This window comes from Trichomycterus rosablanca, chromosome 7 (assembly GCF_030014385.1).
Source record: "Trichomycterus rosablanca isolate fTriRos1 chromosome 7, fTriRos1.hap1, whole genome shotgun sequence".
NCBI classification, from domain to species: domain Eukaryota; kingdom Metazoa; phylum Chordata; class Actinopteri; order Siluriformes; family Trichomycteridae; genus Trichomycterus; species Trichomycterus rosablanca.
Window position 1 is genome coordinate 10,048,719 of NC_085994.1, and position 18,845 is coordinate 10,067,563.

Here is an 18,845-nt window from a genome sequence, read left to right on the forward strand (position 1 = left end):
CTTTTTAAACACCTTACTGTCAGTGCTGGACTGAGAATAGTCCACCAACCAAAAATATCCAGCCAACAGCACCCTGTAGGCAGCATCCTGTGACCGCTGATGAAGGTCTAGAAGATGACCAACTCAAACAGCAGCAATAGGTGAGTGATCGTCTCCGACCGTGGACACGGTATTTAAAAACTCCAGCAGCGCTGCTGTGTTTGGTCCACTCATACCAGCACAACACACACTAGCACACCACCACCATGTCATTGTCACTGCAGTGCTGAGAATGATCCACCACCTAAATAATACCTGCTCTGTAGTGGTCCTGTGGGGGTCCTGACCATTAAAGAACAGGGTGAGGGGGGGTAACAAAGCATGTAGAGAAACAGATGGACTACAGTCAGTAATTGTAGATCTACAAAGTGCTTCTATATGGTAAGTGGAGCTGATAAAATGGACAGTGAGTGTAGAAACAAGGATGTCGTAGTGTATATATATATATGATAAAGACATTCTATACAGAGTTCTTTTGTAGTTTCTTTATTGGATGTAACTTCACCGCCTCTTGTACGAAACACCATACTGTGACGTCACAAAGCCACGCCCCGCTGTGTACGTATCAGTCACGCCGAGCCTGACGCGCAGTGTGTAGCTTCTGCTGTCAATCCTGCGAGCAATCGAAGCGAGATTGGGTTAAAGTTTAATCGCGCACTTTATTCGCCATCTGTGTTTTTATTTTAAACAAAAATTAACACGGAAAGAAGAAATAACAACGGCAATATGTTAATAGGTCAACCTGAATAAGTTTCCAAGTTCCAACGGGAGGCGGATTAGCTTAGCCAGCCAGCTAGCGAGCTACCGTGTAAGAGGATCAATCGGACAGACTGAAGTAGCGTTAAAGCGATGTGATGATTAACTGGAATCCACATCATTTATCTGCATATTCTCTGGTCATGCGATCATCACCTACAGAAGATCACCGCTGCCAAATCAACAGTATAAACTCTAGAAGAAAGTTGGTAACCACTCATCATTCTCCTCAAAACAACAGCAGGTAAAGAGTGCACAGTAACGACGCCAGTGTTTGTGCTCTGGCAAGTTAGGTTAAGACTGTGGGTTTAAACATTGGCAGCACTTTCGAGCTGTAGTTTAAACAGTTTTCAGTGTAGTTTCACATGGTAACTAATAGTTAATAACACCCGGATCAAAGTTAGTATTGTGTAATCAATATAAACACACTCTGCTAACTGGCTAATGTTTGAAGAGTTTTCCTGGACTTGTTTACTACGCTTTGCTTTACTGGTTCTTCCAGACTGCTGTTAGCTTGTACTATTTATTATATATTTTGTTTAATTACGTTTATTTAGAATTATTTCAGCTGTCTTATGGTTTTGCTTGCTTCTGTTTAGATTTTATTTAAAGCTGTATTTTCAATGTTACTATTTAAGTCATTATAGATGGCACAGTATATGAATAGTGGAGTTTTTACATCTGGTTTTACAATGAACTACATTGAACTTCAATTTACACTACACAATAGTATTCATAACCAAAATACACAAACCACATTTAATCTACACTTACTGACTACTTGATATATATATATATATATATATATATATATATATATATACAGTGTATCACAAAAGTGAGTACACCCCTCACATTTCTGCAGATATTTAAGTATATCTTTTCATGGGACAACACTGACAAAATGACACTTTGACACAATGAAAAGTAGTCTGTGTGCAGCTTATATAACAGTGTAAATTTATTCTTCCCTCAAAATAACTCAATATACAGCCGCTAATGTCTAAACCACCGGCAACAAAAGTGAGTACACCCCTAAGAGACTACACCCCTAAATGTCCAAATTGAGCACTGCTTGTCATTTTCCCTCAAAAATGTCATGTGATTTGTTAGTGTTACTAGGTCTTAGGTGTGCATAGGGAGCAGGTGTGTTCAATTTAGTAGTACAGCTCTCACACTCTCTCATACTGGTCACTGAAAGTTCCAACATGGCACCTCATGGCAAAGAACTCTCTGAGGATCTTAAAAGACGAATTGTTGCGCTACATGAAGATGGCCAAGGCTACAAGAAGATTGCCAACACCCTGAAACTGAGCTGCAGCACAGTGGCCAAGATCATCCAGCGTTTTAAAAGAGCAGGGTCCACTCAGAACAGACCTCGCGTTGGTCGTCCAAAGAAGCTGAGTGCACGTGCTCAGCGTCACATCCAACTGCTGTCTTTGAAAGATAGGCGCAGGAGTGCTGTCAGCATTGCTGCAGAGATTGAAAAGGTGGGGGGTCAGCCTGTCAGTGCTCAGACCATACGCTGCACACTACATCAAATTGGTCTGCATGGCTGTCACCCCAGAAGGAAGCCTCTTCTGAAGTCTCTACACAAGAAAGCCCGCAAACAGTTTGCTGAAGACATGTCAACAAAGGACATGGATTACTGGAACCATGTTCTATGGTCTGATGAGACCAAGAGTAATTTGTTTGGTTCAGATGGTCTCAAGCATGTGTGGCGGCAATCAGGTGAGGAGTACAAAGATAAGTGTGTCATGCCTACAGTCAAGCATGGTGGTGGGAATACCATGGTCTGGGGCTGCATGAGTGCAGCAGGTGTTGGGGAGTTACATTTCATTGAGGAACACATGAACTCCAATATGTACTGTGAAATACTGAAGCAGAGCATGATCCCCTCCCTCCGGAAACTGGGTCGCAGGGTAGTGTTCCAGCATGATAATGACCCCAAACACACCTCTAAGACGACCACTGCTTTATTGAAGAGGCTGAGGGTAAAGGTGATGGACTGGCCAAGCATGTCTCCAGACCTAAACCCAATAGAACATCTTTGGGGCATCCTCAAGCGGAAGGTGGAGGAGCGCAAAGTCTCGAATATCCGCCAGCTCCGTGATGTCGTCATGGAGGAGTGGAAAAGCATTCCAGTGGCAACCTGTGAAGCTCTGGTAAACTCCATGCCCAGGAGAGTTAAGGCAGTTCTGGGAAATAATGGTGGCCACACAAAATATTGACACTTCAGGAACTTTCACCAAGGGGTGTACTCACTTTTGTTGCCGGTGGTTTAAACATTAATGGCTGTATATTGAGTTATTTTGAGGGATGAATAAATTTACACTGTTATATAAGCTGCACACAGACTACTTTTAATTGTGTCAAAGTGTCATTTTGTCAGTGTTGTCCCATGAAAAGATATACTTAAATATCTGCAGAAATGTGAGGGGTGTACTCACTTTTGTGATACACTGTATATCTCAAGTTATGTATGTATGTATGTATGTATGTATGTATGTATGTATGTATGTATGTATGTATGTATGTATGTACACATACCAAAATATCAATCAATATTTTGGTGTCATTGCAACAATTTAAGTAAAAATATTAAGGCTTGGAAACCTAAATTAATAAATTAAATAATTCGTTTTAGTTTTTGGGTTGAAAGCAATATAGTTCTTTTGTGGACTTGACCATGTCAATTTCTTTGTTTGAAAAGTCAGATTTACTTTAGTCTGTACATTATTTAAATGATATTTAAATTAAATTTGCAGCCAGTTCTTCAACTGGTGTAAATATGACCACCCCAAATGCTACGAATTTTTTACATTCATATATTTTTTTATATGAATATAACTATTTTCCTAAAATTGTTGTGTTGATTATATAATTTGTAATGTAAAACAATACAAGCATTTTTGCTAATGGTCGTATACTTGTGGCTTCCACTGTATACTTAATTTTTTTAAACCAGTCAGTCTGGACAGAGGTCAACAACTGTATGCTAAAACTGATTAGATACAGAGAAATTTTACATTCATGCTGGAAGGATCGTGATCTAACTTGCTGCTTTGGCGGTTTAAACTTTAAAGCACCATTGTAATGGAACATGTTCACATGAGCTTGCAGTGTAAGATGAAATCTGTAAGTAAATAAATTCATCTCAGAGTTAACTATTAACACTTTGATTACAAGGTTTTGGCAAAATAAGTGGACAATTTCATCAAAATGAGTTAATCTAAATATCTGTAGGAAAATCAACTTACAAATTATACAGTTAAAATAGATGTCTGATAAAAAAAGTGATGCAAAAAAGTATGCACATGCGCTTCTTGCACTTGTTCTGGTCTGAGCACCTGCATGAGGGGTGGATGATTCACGGATTGTCATAACGTGGCTTTCTGTATGCGTTATGGCAATGGAACTCAGTCTGTCAGGTCAAAAAAAGTGGTTGGTGACTGCACATGTTTTGTGGGGTGAGTGATCAGTAGTGGTGCAAGCAGCAAGGAAATTGGAAAGTGAAAAGAATGGGGAGAAAGTTAGGGGGGAATAATTTTTTCTCTAATGTATTAGTAAAATACAAATAATGTTGTGGTGGCAGAAACGCATCTATTGGTCTGTAAAACATCTATCATTCTGTAAAAATTCACAAAGTATCAAGTCTTGTAAGTATCATTAACAAGGAAATGTAGTTAATAATACATTCTAGCACTTGGATTAAAAACAAACAAACCAGTGGTACTCGGACTGCGGCTTGATATCAGTAGATAGTAACACTGGTGCAATAGTCAGTTAGCTTAAAAAAAAAAGCATGATTATTTTATATGTATGGTAGTTTTTATTTTCAAACCTATTTTAGAATGAAAAAATGTGGGTGATTTGTATTAATGTAGCAATCAAGCTACTGGTGATCTAATAAAATGTAATCACCTAATACCTAAAGCTTGTAATTAGTAACTGTTTTAATTACACCAGTCTTGTTCCTAAAAACATTGTGTTTTTATTATTATTTAATATATTAGATTGTCCTTGTTTGGATATAAAGCACATTTTCTTGATGTTACTAGTTTCTAGTCTATTCTTAAGTCTTATTACACAATACAACTAGTGTTACTTGTGCTTAATCACCTTAATACTGAGCTTAAATTCAGTTGGTTTTATCCTATTTCTCAAAAACACTGAGTGGCCTTTCCCACAGTACATGGTTTACATAACCTCTTTAATAATCAGGAAACTCTGCGTTTAAAAGTCATTAAGAGTCACATATTGACTTTCTATGTTAATCTAGTGTCCAAGCATATTCTGTCAAACATGTTTTCAGATCTGTATGCTTTTTTTAGAGGTTATATATTTTACGTTCTTTGTTTGTCTCAAATACTGTGAAGGTGTTGATTAATATTCTCAGAGATTTAATAAATGAAGTTGGAAAGTTGGGATAAATAAATCTGTCTTGATTAGCCTAAGTGATAAAACAGTGCTTTCATTTTTTAGATGACTAAACAACAATAGCTGTTAGGCTAAAAACAGAATCACCACACAGCTATGAGAGGATTTTTAGCGTGCGGAAGCACTTGTCAGAGGGGTCATGAGATAATTAGTTCAGATTTGCATGTTGGAGTAAATTATGTATATTTATTCTGTAATTAACTTTGCTTAAAAGATTAAACCTGCAGCCAGTTTGCTCAGTTAATAGCAGAAATTATTCTGACCTACTGTGACTGAATGTGACAGAATGAATCAGTTAGTAAAAATTGTTTAATACAAAAGCTTTCCCTTGTAATACTAATCTTTGTTTCTGTTTATTATGATTGATGCCTACTTCACAAGATGTCATATACACAGATCAGCCATAACATTAAAACCACCTCCTTGTTTCTACACTCATTGTCTGTCCACTTTATTAGACACTCCTACCTAGTTGGTCCACCTTGTAGATGTAAAGTCAGAGACGATCGCTCATCTATTGCTGCTGTTGGAGTTGGTCATCTTCTAGACCTTCATCAGTGGTCACAGGACGCTGCCCACGGGGTGCTGTTGGCTGGATATTTTTGGTTGGTGGACTTTTCTCAGTCCAGCACTGACAGTAAGGTGTTTAAAAACTCTATCAGCGCTGCTGTGTCTGATCCACTCATACCAGCACAACACACACTAACACACCACCATCATGTCATTGTCACTGCAGTGCTGAGAATGATCCACCACATAAATAATACCTGCTCTGTGGTGGTCCTGGGAGAGTCCTGACCATTGAAGAACAGCATGAAAGGGGGCTAACAAAGCATGCAGAGAAACAGATGGACTACAGTCAGTAATTGTAGAACTTCAAAGTGCTTTTATATGGTAGGTGGAGCTGATCAAATGGACAGTGAGTGTAGAAACAAGGAGGTGGTTTTAATGTTATGGCTGATCGGTGTATGTATACGGCAAAAAAGTTTGTAGACAGCTCTTCTTATTAACGAGTTAAGCCCTTTCAATCAGATTCAAGACTAAAAGTTAAGGACAGTGGTAGCTCAGTGGGGTATTGGACTAGATCTGCTAAATGCAGTAAATGTAAGTTTACCAAATTAAATGAGACCTCACATCAATCCTATTAAACACCTCTGGCATGAAGTGGCTCTCATTTGAAGTAAATAAGCAAAAATATCTGGACACACTGTAGTATGTTGTGGAAGGCTTTTCCAAAAGAGCAGAGACAGGTATGGATGCAAAGGTGGACCATGTTCTTAGTATGGATTTTTTTTTATTGGAATGGGGTGTCCAACAAGCTCATGGTGAGGTGTCCATGTACTTTTGGTATAGTGTTTGTTGTTTAACTACTTGTTGCTGGCATGCTCATACTCTACTAAATGAACATTTTCCATATCCTAAAGTTTTTCTTAAATAAAAAAATCTAAAACTTTTCAACAACAACAATGTGGCAACCCTGACGTTTTACATTTATTTTTAAACAGTGAAGAAAGGGTTTGTGGCAACATTGTTGTCTCATGTTGCAGTAGATGTATAGGCTGGAGCTTCATGTGAACGTTACAATAAAACAAGACTGCTGAAGTGTGTCACTGGTCAGTGGAAGTCTAAATTCTAGTATAGAGAGAATTGCCGTCACAAATTAGTTAATGCTCTTTAGTGTTAAAGCCAGTCATGATGAGCTGTGGATGTGTTTCATCCATCAGGGTGAATTGACCATGCTGCTGACAATATGGCAGAACTAAATAATTACTTTTGAGGATGGTAATTATTAGGGATGTCTCGATACACTTTACCCATGATGCGATTCACGATACTGGGTTCACGATACGGTTTCCCGTTTTTTTTTTAAAACTGAAATTGAAGACAAATTATGACAAAGTTTCCTTTTATTATTTCTTTTAAAAAAATTTAATAAAATACTGTATTTGTGATTATCTTTTATTTATCTAAATAATAATTGCCCTTTTATTTCTGAGGTAGGTACAAACTATGCAAAACAATTTTGAATTAAGCCTAATTTGGCTGAAAACCCCCGAATTTGCCAACCAGGTATATAGCGCCAGTGCCTTCTGCTGTTTAAAGTGAATATCGATTCATTTTACATGTCAAATCGATTTGAATCAGTTATTAACTGCATTGTGATGCATCGTTCCATCCCTAGTAATTATCATCCAATACAGGACGTTTAAAGCTCTGCCATTCAGTGCAATGTAAATAAGTGAAGTATGGAATCAATAAGGAGGAGGTGCAGGGGCACAAGAGTCTGATTCCACATTTTTATTACAATTTATATAATCAGCATAACCAAGTTAAAAGTTAACAGCGATTGGCTGTTGTTCACAGGGTGGGTAAGCCGGATCAGGGTTCCTCATAACTGGTGCAATTACGACCTCTGCTGGCTAATTGATGGCGCCTGCGCAGAATTGAGGAATAATGCTGATCAGGGTGTTGCTCTCCGTGTACAGTGCTGATCCGCATATGGACTCGCCTCGTGCAGGCGAAAAATGCAGTCTGTACTGAGCTCGTGTCAGAGGGGGCGTGTGTCAGTTGCGAAGCTCCTCAGTCAGTGGTGGTGGGTTGTATCGGTAGAGGTAAAGCATAATGTAATCAAGGTAATTGGATACGACTAGATTAGGGGGAAAAATTGGGGCGAACTTAAGGCGAACAATGTTTACAGTAGGTCAGATCCACATGTTTAATGTATCTGAATATGCACTTCAAAAGGAAGGATAAGACTCCAATAACAATTGACCTTTTGTACAAAGTAATGGACATGGTCATGGATTTGTCAAAGATTCAACTTTTTCACCAATATATGCTGATTATATGATTTGTAATAATAAATAAAAAAACAGGTTCATCAGCAGCCTCAGAGTTTTGTATTTCTCTTGTACTTTGTGCTTCTGTAGCTTTTGTGTCATGTTGTGTGGTTTTATGTTGGGTTGGTTTTTATTCAGCACTGCTCTTTATGTAACCTTGTTTACAAGGGGTTTGTTTAGGGGTGCAGGATTAAAATCTGGCCAATTCTGTCTTCAGACACATGATTTATCTTGGCTGTTCTGTGTTGATTTATGCTGATAAAACCTAAGCGGGTGATTGCACTCGCAGTGGATTTGATTACTGCTGCTGCACCTGCAGTAAATGTCATATGAATGGTTATTTCAAGGTATAAATAACTGCTGTAGTGTAATTCTGCGTACAGCGCTTTTGCTCAGTTGGTGGTGTGGTTGCCGCACAGCACCAGCGTCCTAGGGGACCTGGGTTTGATCCTTGCCTTACATAACTGTCTATGAGAAGTTAATGTTCTCTGCAAGTCTATTTAAATTCCTTCTGGCATATTCTTGTCCAGCGGTCCTCAACCTTTTTTGCACCACGGACCGGTTTCATATGAGGTATAATTTCACGGACCGGCGGGGCGGAAGGAATTTAAAATAAAATTATACAATGAGCATAATAAAAACACAAAGTGCAAAACAATACTACTCACCAATGATGGAAAATCAGTGGGAACCCTGAGCTTTTTTTACTGCAACCAGATGCTCCCACCTAGGGGTGATATGAGACAATAAAATTTGCATTTTAATTTAAAAGACTAAAAGTGCAAAAATAGTAACAGCACCACCTATAATTATCTTTTCAAGGGACTCAAACTTTATAACAATAATGACATAACAATAATCTTAATTAGTTATATCATTTTTAAAAATAGCTCACAAACAAACTCTCACTTTAAATAATGTGAAAGCATAACCTCCTTACATTAAGAAAAGTACAAAACCACAAAAAGTTCTTTACAGGTTTCTTGAAAGGAACACGAGCCTATTTGATTTTGTCCTCTTGTGACTGGGGGGTGGATGGAGGTGGCACGGTCTGCTTTTAACAATATGGACTACAATTCTCATGCTTCCACGGACTCTCACATGACTATCACATGTCCCCGGTCACCCAGTCCTGATCGGTCCTCACGCCGTCTTTGCATTTTTGATTCAGTTTAGCTGTGTTCAGTTCCATGAATCTTATTTAAACACCTCTGTTTGTCTCTCGTTGCGAAGTATTGCCGACTGTGTTTGCGTGCGTACCAAGCGGTTCTTATTCCTGAATGTAGTCGTTACCGTGTATGACCCTTGTTGTCCTCCGTTTACTGTTTTTGCCTGCGCCTTTTGGTTTTCTTTGCCTGTCTGTTTGTCCTCTGGTTTTGGACTCTGCCTGACTTTGTACACTGATATAAACTTTTCTTGATATATATTCCGCGAGCATCTGGTCAGTTTCTGCCTTGTGACATGTTGGTACTTTAATTAAAATATAAAGTATGTAAACTTGTACAGTCGCGATTGTCAAATTTCTGACGTGTGAAAACGTTAATTCGAATTAACCAAATTAATCGTGAAAATCGTTCAGCACTACATGGCAGCATAAATAAAATATTCTGCTATCTAAAAATACTACCTCATTAATTTTATTCATTTTCTTTGATAATTAGTTGTATTATAAATATTTCCACTTGCAACTATACATGGATGGGATATAAATACAAATGACTTGGCCTGACAAGAATCATGGCACATGGATATATGTGTGACAGTAAGTTAGCCACACAGTCAGTCCATTCTGGTCAAGTGTTTACGCATGGAAAAGGCAGTGCTAATGTTTTACATCAATACCTGTGCTAAAACAGCATCACAGCTAGGCCAGTCATGGGATTTCACCAGCCACAGATTTAACAGATTTGTTAGAAAAGTTTAAATATTGTGGCACAACAGAATAGCGACTCCCCTCCTTTTTGTTAACATAAAAGACCGTTTATATCGCAACGTTTCCTGCCATAAACATGGCCCAAGGTCAGACATGGCATTAAAACTTAACACTAAACTAAATATTGTGTCAGATGAGCGAATCGCAGAATAATATAACGTGTTCAAATCTGAAGAAAGCCAGAACAATGAGACGAGCAGAGGTGGGTGTGTTCCTGTCATACAATCCCCTATACACAGAAGATAAATCCCTCTTTGTATGTATGTCCCATAGGACGTCAGTACAGTAAGTAAACTGAGAAGCAGCATGACGTCCGAACAGTTGCTCTTACTGTATGTACAGTGCCTTGCAAAAGTATTCAGCCCCCTTGAACTTTTCAACCTTTTGCCACATTTCAGGCTTCAAACATAACGATATGAAATTGTAATTTTTTGTGAAGAATCAACAACAAGTGGGACACAATCGTGAAGTGGAACGAAATGTATTGGATATTTTAAACTTTTTTTAGAAATAAAAAACTAAAAAGTGGGGCGTGCAATATTATTCAGCCCCTTTACTTTCAGTGCAGCAAACTCACTCCAGAAGTTCAGTGAGGATCTCTGAATGATCCAATGTTGACCTAAATGACTGATGGTGATAAATAGAATCCACCTGTGTGTAATCAAGTCTCCGTATAAATGCACCTGCTCTGTGACAGTCTCAGAGTTCTGTTTAAAGCGCAGAGAGCATCATGAAGACCAAGGAACACACCAGGCAGGTCCGAGATACTGTTGTGGAGAAGTTTAAAGCCGGATTTGGATACAAAAAGATTTCCCAAGCTTTAAACATCTCAAGGAGCACTGTGCAAGCGATCATATTGAAATGGAAGGAGTATCAGACCACTGCAAATCTACCAAGACCCGGCCGTCCCTCTAAACTTTCAGCTCAAACAAGGAGAAGACTGATCAGAGATGCAGCCAAGAGGCCCATGATCACTCTGAATGAACTGCAGAGATCTACAGCTGAGGTGGGAGACTCTGTCCATAGGACACAATCAGTCGTACACTGCACAAATCTGGCCTTTATGGAAGAGTGGCAAGAAGAAAGCCATTTCTCAAAGATATCTATAAAAAGTCACCTGGGAGACACACCAAACATGTGGAAGAAGGTGCTCTGGTCAGATGAAACCAAAATCGAACTTTTTGGCCACAATGCAAAACGTTATGTTTGGCGTAAAAGCAACACAGCTCATCACCCTGAACACACCATCCCCACTGTCAAACATGGTGGTGGCAGCATCATGGTTTGGGCCTGCTTTTCTTCAGCAGGGACAGGGAAGATGGTTAAAATTGATGGGAAGATGGATGGAGCCAAATACAGGACCATTCTGGAAGAAAACCTGTTGCAGTCTGCAAAAGACCTGAGACTGGGACGGAGATTTATCTTCCAACAAGACAATGATCCAAAACATAAAGCAAAATCTACAATGGAATGGTTCACAAATAAACGTATCCAGGTGTTAGAATGGCCAAGTCAAAGTCCAGACCTGAATCCCATCGAGAATCTGTGGAAAGAGCTGAAAACTGCTGTTCACAAACGCTCTCCATCCAACCTCACTGAGCTCGAGCTGTTTTGCAAGGAAGAATGGGCAAAAATGTCTGTCTCTCGATGTGCAAAACTGATAGAGACATACCCCAAGCGACTTGCAGCTGTAATCGCAGCAAAAGGTGGCGCTACAAAGTATTAACGCAAGGGGGCTGAATAATATTGCACGCCCCACTTTTCAGTTTTTTATTTCTAAAAAAAGTTTAAAATATCCAATACATTTCGTTCCACTTCACGATTGTGTCCCACTTGTTGTTGATTCTTCACAAAAAATTACAATTTCATATCGTTATGTTTGAAGCCTGAAATGTGGCAAAAGGTTGAAAAGTTCAAGGGGGCTGAATACTTTTGCAAGGCACTGTATATGCTCTGTGTACACCCTTTTTATTAATGTATGTATATGCTCTGTGTACACCCTTTTTATTAAGTAGCCAGTAAATCTCGATTTACAACTATAAACAGGTCATTAATGCAGTCTGAAAACTGCTTTTGTGTTTTACTGCCAAAGCAAATCCTACAAATGAGCTAGGTAACATTTCAACTTGCTTTTATTTTCTAGTGTATGATTGGTGTCCCTTATAAAGAAACAGTCAGGCGCCCAGGTGGCGCAGCGGGATATTCCGCTAGCACACCAGCACCGAAATTCTGAAGTCCTCGGTTCGAAACTCGGCGTTGCCACCGGTTGACTGGGTGCCATCTAGCAGGCGTATTTGGCAGTGCCTGCAGGGAGGGATGATCGGAATATGTGGGTGGGGTCTTCAAACGCTGTGTAAGGACTCTGATTGGCGGATAGAGGCGCCTGTGCAGGGTGCATGGGTGGAAAACGGTTCCGTTAAGGGCTGCGCGTGGGTCGGGGGAGGCGTGGGCAGCAATATACCCTCCCCAGCTGCAAAAAAAACGGGGCTCCCCAGCAGCGGAAGACAAAATCACTACACTAAATTGGGGGAAAATGGGAGAAAAACTATTTATATACAGTGTATCACAAAAGTGAGTACACCCCTCACATTTCTGCAGATATTTAAGTATATCTTTTCATGGGACAGCACTGACAAAATGACACTTTGACACAATGAAAAGTAGTCTGTGTGCAGCTTATATAACAGTGTAAATTTATTCTTACCTCAAAATAACTCAATATACAGCCATTAATGTCTAAACCACCGGCAACAAAAGTGAGTACACCCCTAAGAGACTACACCCCTAAATGTCCAAATTGAGCACTGCTTGTCATTTTCCCTCCAAAATGTCATGTGACTCGTTAGTGTTACTAGGTCTCAGGTGTGCATAGGGAGCAGGTGTGTTCAATTTAGTAGTACAGCTCTCACACTCTCTCATACTGGTCACTGAAAGTTCCAACATGGCACCTCATGGCAGTCTCGAATATCCGCCAGCTCCGTGATGTCGTCATGGAGGAGTGGAAAAGCATTCCAGTGGCAACCTGTGAAGCTCTGGTAAACTCCATGCCCAGGAGAGTTAAGGCAGTTCTGGGAAATAATGGTGGCCACACAAAATATTGACACTTCAGGAACTTTCACTAAGGGGTGTACTCACTTTTGTTGCCGGTGGTTTAGACATTAATGGCTGTATATTGAGTTATTTTGAGGGAAGAATAAATTTACACTGTTATATAAGCTGCACACAGACTACTTTTCATTGTGTCAAAGTGTCATTTTGTCAGTGTTGTCCCATGAAAAGATATACTTAAATATCTGCAGAAATGTGAGGGGTGTACTCACTTTTGTGATACACTGTATATATACACTGATCAGCCATAACATTAAAACCACCTCCTTGTTTCTACACTCACTGTCCATTTTATCAGCTCCACTTACCATATAGAAGCACTTTGTAGTTCTACAATTACTGACTGTAGTCCATCTGTTTCTCTGCATGCTTTGTTAGCCATCTTTCATGCTGTTCTTTAATGGTCAGGACCCCCACAGGACAACCACAGAGCGGATATTATTTGGGTGGTGGGTCATTCTCAGCACTGCAGTGACACTGACTACAGTCAGTAATTGTAGAACTGCAAAGTGCAAAATTTAGTGCGCTAAATCAGAAGGAAAATGGGAATAAAAAGCATTTTTTAAAAATTCTAATAAATAAATTAAATAAAAAGGGAGAGAAATCTGGACCAGTGGCATTGTGGCTGTATCAAACAGTAATATCTCTCTAAACTGTCTCATTACTGATTTAACCATGAACCTAGTATGCATTGCAACAGTTGTTCTTTGGAGTTGAGTCAGAGACCATTTTCTTCCTGCATGTTACACAGCGATGTCAACGATGACATTTTTTTTAAGCTGTAGAGATCAGCCACTGGTTGATATTTCTTAAATCAGACTGATTCATGAGAGCTTGGATGGTCATTTGTAAATGTATAATAGCAGCGGAAGGGTCTGGGAGTGCTAGATGAAAGTCCTTACTCAAACAGTGCACATCTTATTGGCTAGCACACATCCATTACCTCTTGTAACGCACTCGTAAACCTCAAGCCTAAGGCCTTGTCTGAGCAGCCTTTAGATTTTAAAGTAGAGGTAACCATTCCCATGTTTCAGTTTGCCTAATGTTAGCTTATGAGCTCGCTGTGTTGACTGTATGTGATCCAGCAGGAACCTTCCTGTGTCTACACTTCCTGATTACTGAATTTCTTGTCTTGTGGGATTTTATGATTGCCAGCAGGATATTCTAGCCAACAAATGTTATTACACCGGCTAAATCAGGAAAAGCGATTCTCACTCTCGGCTCTGATATTGCAGTGTACCGTGCCTGCAAAACCACAGTAGTTTTGTGGCTCTGAGACATAAACTCTAACATCTGGGGGCCAGTGATAGCTCAGTGGTTAAGGTACTGGACTAGTAAACAGAAGGTTGCCGGTTCAAGCCCCGCCACCACCACCAAGTTGCCACTGTTGGGTCCTTGAGCAAGGCCCTTAACCCTCAATTGCTCATTGTGTTCCGCTCATTGTGTAAGTCGCTTTGGATAAAAGCGTCTGCTAAATGCTGAAAATGTAAATGTAAATCTTAAATACATGTTTACTTTAAGGTTGGTAGAGGCAAGCTAGTGGCGTACCTATTGTTAGCTTGCTAGCTATGAAGTCAAATTTTTTCAAGCCTGTCAAGTCATGATGGATGAAACCATTGAACCATAAAACCAAGTCTATTTTCCTCCCATATGCTAATACACTATATTGCCAAAAGTATTCACTCACCCATCCAAATAATTGAATTCAGGTGTTCCAATCACTTCCATGGCCACAGGTGTATAAAACCAAGCACCTAGGCATGCAGACTGCTTCTACAAACATTTGTAAAAGAATGGGTTGCTCTCAGTAGCTCAGTGAATTCCAGCGTGGTACCGTGATAGGATGCCACCTGTGCAACAAGTCCAGTCTTGAAATTTCCTCACTACTAAATATTCCACAGTCAACTGTCAGTGGTATTATAACAAAGTGGAAGCGATTGGGAACAACAGCAACAGGCCACGTAAAATGACAGAGCGGGGTCAGCAGATGCTGAGGCGCATAGTGCGCAGAGGTCGTCAACTTTCTGCTGTCAATTGCTACAGACCTCCAAACTTCATGTGGCCTTCATATTAGCTCAAGAACTGAGTGTAGAGAGCTTCATGGAATGGGTTTCCATGGCCGAGCAGCTGCATCCATACCTTACATCACCAAGCACAATGCAAAGCTTCGAATCAAGTGGTGTAAAGCATGCCGCCACTGGACTCCGATGGATGAGTCTGGGTTTGGCGGTTGCCAGGAGAACGGTACTTGTCTGACTGCATTGTGCCAAGTGTAAAGTTTGGTGGAGGGGGGATTATGGTGTGGGGTTGTTTTTCAGGAGGTGGGCTCTGCTCGGCTCCAGTGAAAGGAACTCTTAATGCTTCAGCATACCAAGAGATTTTGGACAATTTCATGCTTCCAACTTTGTGGGAACAGTTTGGGGATGGCCCCTTCCTGTTCCAACATGACTGTGCACCAGTGCACAAAGCAAGGTCCATAAAGACATGGATGAGTGAATTTGGTGTGAAACTCCTTTGGGATGAATTAGAGCAGAGACTGTGAGCCAGGCCTTCTCGTCCAACATCAATGTCTGACCTCACAAATGCGCTTCTGGAAGAATGGTCAAAAATTCCCATAAACACACTCCTAAACCTTGTGGAAAGCCTTCCTAGAAAAGTTGAAGCTGTTATAGCTGCAAAGGGTGGGCCGACAACATATTAAACCCTATGGATTAAGAATGGGAGTCACTCAAGTTCATATGTGTGTGAAGGCAGACAAGCGAATACTTTTGGCAATATAGTATGTATGGATATATGGATATACTGTATATACTGTATATATATACAGTATATATGTGTATATATATATATATATACACATATATATATATATATATACATATATATATATATATATATATATATATATATATATATATATATATATATATATATATATATTAGGGCTGTCGAAGTTAACGCGATAATAACGCATTAACGCAATCTCAATTTAACGCGATTAAAAAAAATAGTGCCGTTAACGCAAAGTGCCATTTCTGTTTGGCTCTGCGAGTCATCCGTAGTTTATATTGAGACTTGACCGTGCACGGCATCTCTCATTAAGACGGCGTTTCTGAAATGTAACCGAGCGTGGTATAATGCACTTTCTTAATAAAGAAATAAATACACGGTATATTCACAAGTTTCGGGAGCATTTAACACTTTATTAAAGACTTCTGTTACAGTACCGAATAGCTGACAGCCAGAGCCCTTGCGTTAGCCGAGAATGCTATTACATGCACTATGGAAGACCCAAAGGGTCAAAACACACTCACTTTGTGTAGAAACGTCCATCACGATACAACCACAGAAAAGTCTGTTACAATAACTACGCCTTATCCCACCTAAAGCACTGCTGATCTACAATGTTTGCTGATGGAGAAATTTTAACCTACAATCTGACATTTATACGAAGTCAAGGGTCTCTGCTGGATAGTATTACTGCCTAGTATGTTAGTAAATAAAACTCCCTTACAGTTTTCTCTTGTCCCAGCAGTTTTTAACATAAGTACATTTAGCATAAAATGAGTTCACCATTTTAACTGTAACATTTCACTTAAAAATCCTTGTTTTCTATAACATTTACACAGATTTTTTTTAATGCGATTAATCGCGATTAACTATATAAAATTCTGAGATTAATCACGATTAAAATTTTTAATCGTTTGACAGCCCTAATATATATATATATATATATATATATATATATATATATATACTGTACATATACATATATACATACGTATATATACACACATAATGTGTCGTCAAAATTAAAATAGTTGACCATTCATGAGGAGTTGATTATTTAAACATGATTTCTGTGTGTTGGTGGGGTCCGTGTTTATATTTGTAAGTAAAAGCAAATTTTGCCTATTTCTTTTTGTCATCTCATGTCACTACAGTGTCATCACTTTGTGATGGTTGGCTGCACAGATGGGTCATCTTTCTTCAATGCCCTTTGTCTCATGTTGCTTTTAGCAGACAAACTACTGATAATGCAAACCACATCATAATGTTGTCAATCCAGATTTTCTTTGTCTTTCTTGTCTTCGGAGTCCTTTCACAAGTCCTGTCATAACACTGCTTTCAATGCTGTCATGTGGGCATCTTATCGCTTACCCAAAGTCACGTAACTTGCTGGAACTAATGTGGTACAGTGGCTCCTTTTCTGTTCTGGCCATCTTGTAAACTTGCTCAGTGGTGCTCATGTTCCTCCTTGAGATTTTCTAATGCTCTTGTTCTAAAAAGCCCTAATGTATATTTCTTCCTCATTATTCAATGTCAGGCTTCATGTACATATATGGCTACTGGTAGGGCTGGACGATATGGCTAAAATTTATATCACGATATAACTCCTAATTTCGGTCGATACGATATAATTCCGATATCGATATGAATAATACAAATGTCAGAAAAACTGCCAAAAACACCAAAATTGGATGGCTGTACCTGCAAACCTCTTTTCTGGTTTCTGGCAAGAAATACAAGCTGAATACACGACTGAATTAGTCCTTCCTCTCTTATCAGCTATTTCGTCTGCTTCTTTTTCAACTGTGGACAGTGGCAAAGCCAGACAATTTCCCATAGGGGTGGCAAGACTGAGACCATTGCTCACACAGGGGCGGCACAGAAACTGTCTGATACCTTAATTTTGTATGTGGCTAGTAGCTGTTGATCTAGTAGTGTTTTGGTCACTCACTCGTTTACCTATACAGGCAGTGAGTGCCATGTAGAATTCCATCAAGCCTAGCATAATAAGCTTTTTATTTTTTCTTATTTTCCCTGTGAAAAACTAAAATATAGCTTATAACCTTAACAGAATTTCAAAGATATTCCTTTGCATTACTTGATCATTTGATTGCAAACTTGTGTGTACCTGATGAGACTCATCTGAACCCCAGAACATGCTAGCATGAATGCATGGAAAACTAATTTTAATTTTCTTTCAAGAATATGACACATTCTGACCAACACTATTAAGCCAAATCAGCATTGAAAATTGACTTTACTTTTAATAGCCTTCTACAATGCTGGGGCTTCTTAAAACTGAATATTCTCTTTTCAATAGAAGTGTTATTTAAATGCTATTAAATTGTTTTTGAAAAAAAAACCCGCCCAATTAGGAGGAACACAGCCCAATCTGGCAACAGTGGAACGCGAATATCCCGTTGGTGCCTTTATTCGTAGCGCGCCTCAACTAATAAGAAGTAATATTAATAACTGGTATTAGTACTCAGTACTAGTACTTTTTCTGTAATTGTGTTGGTGGTTGACATTTATGTTGAGTGTGTAACTGCACTGTTTTGATGGAGAACTACTCGCTTGAGGTGCGCTGTTGAATTGCGTCCCTGTGGGAACCTGCGTACAGAAATGCTTCCGCAAAAAAGTAACACGGGCAAAGCGCACTGACGTAATGCTTATCGATCGAATTTGTTTAAAAATCATATCACCGTTATTGAAACATTTTCTATCGCGATATACAGGGGTTGGACAATGAAACTGAAACACCTGGTTTTAGACCACAATAATTTATTAGTATGGTGTAGGGCCTCCTTTTGCGGCCAATACAGCGTCAATTCGTCTTGGAAATGACATATACAAGTCCTGCACAGTGGTCAGAGGGATTTTAAGCCATTCTTCTTGCAGGATAGTGGCCAGGTCACTACGTGATGCTGGTGGAGGAAAAC

The 18,845-nt window shown here is 39.4% G+C and overlaps 1 protein-coding gene across 1 annotated transcript in view; it reads left to right on the plus strand.

The window, feature by feature from the left end:
- The first annotated feature begins 949 nt into the window (after nucleotides 1–949).
- Nucleotides 950–18,845, plus strand: part of ppardb (peroxisome proliferator-activated receptor delta b) — a 43,031-nt gene continuing 25,135 nt past the window's right edge. Inside the window, exon 1 of the mRNA XM_062998960.1 lies at nucleotides 950–1,039. The gene's annotated coding sequence lies outside the window, so the exon portion shown is untranslated. The remainder of the gene's footprint in view (nucleotides 1,040–18,845) is intronic.